Consider the following 967-nt stretch of genomic DNA (forward strand, 5'->3'; position numbering starts at 1 on the left):
GAGAGAGAGAGAGACAGAGAGAGGGAGAGAGAGAGAGAGAAAATGACAGGGGCAAGCCTCTTTTTCACGCTAGCTAGCCTTTTTAACATCGGCACGAGAACTAAACGGAGTTGGCAAGTCAGGTAGGAAGATAGGTAGAGTACAGTAGGTAGGTAGCTGATATTCGACTCGGTGCAACAATGGACACTCGAGAGACTCTCTTTCTCTCTTTCTCTCTCTTTCTCTCTCGCGAAAACTCTTCTTAGTCGAAATAACAGAGATTCTTCTTGAGAGCACTTCGAAGCAATAAATAGCCTTCCAACGACGAGATAATTCGGACATAGGTCCTCGTGCTGCTTCCTCCTATTTATACTTGTATTTTCATCCTCGTTAATACCTGAGTATTAAGCATGTCGATCTTTAACAATGGCCTACTTGACGTCGTCAAACTTTTTTTTTACCGCTGTTCGTTCTTTAGGGAAAGGGGGTTGGTGGTTAGGAGATGGTGGTGGGGAGAAGAGCAAGGAAGGGCGGGAGTGGTTTTGGAGGGTTACACGTTTTGTCCGATAGATTTTCAAAGGAGAAACGAAACGAGATGAGACGAGTCGAAACGAGACAGGACGATTCTTTTTTCGTCATAGAAGTTATTGTTCGTTCTAGGGAATGTGGATGCGGATCGTTTACGAATTAAAAATCAATAGAACTTTTCCACGAGCTCTCCCTTTCTGTCTCTCTCTCTTTCACACCATGGAGTCCAAAGTCCGACGATAATTTTTCGAGCATCGTCGGATCTTCTTTCGTGGAAGAAAGATACATTTTTGGGGAGGAAGAAGAATAAAAATAAAAAGAAGGAAAAAGAAAAAGAAAAAAATGAAGAGGAAAATGCGCGTCAACGAAGTCCGAAGAGAATAAGGATACGCACGCACGCACTATTTTATGAGAAAGAGAGAGAGAGAGAGAGAGAGAGAGAGAGAGAGAGAGAGAGAGA

Source organism: Vespula pensylvanica, chromosome 5, assembly GCF_014466175.1.
Source record: "Vespula pensylvanica isolate Volc-1 chromosome 5, ASM1446617v1, whole genome shotgun sequence".
Taxonomy (NCBI): domain Eukaryota; kingdom Metazoa; phylum Arthropoda; class Insecta; order Hymenoptera; family Vespidae; genus Vespula; species Vespula pensylvanica.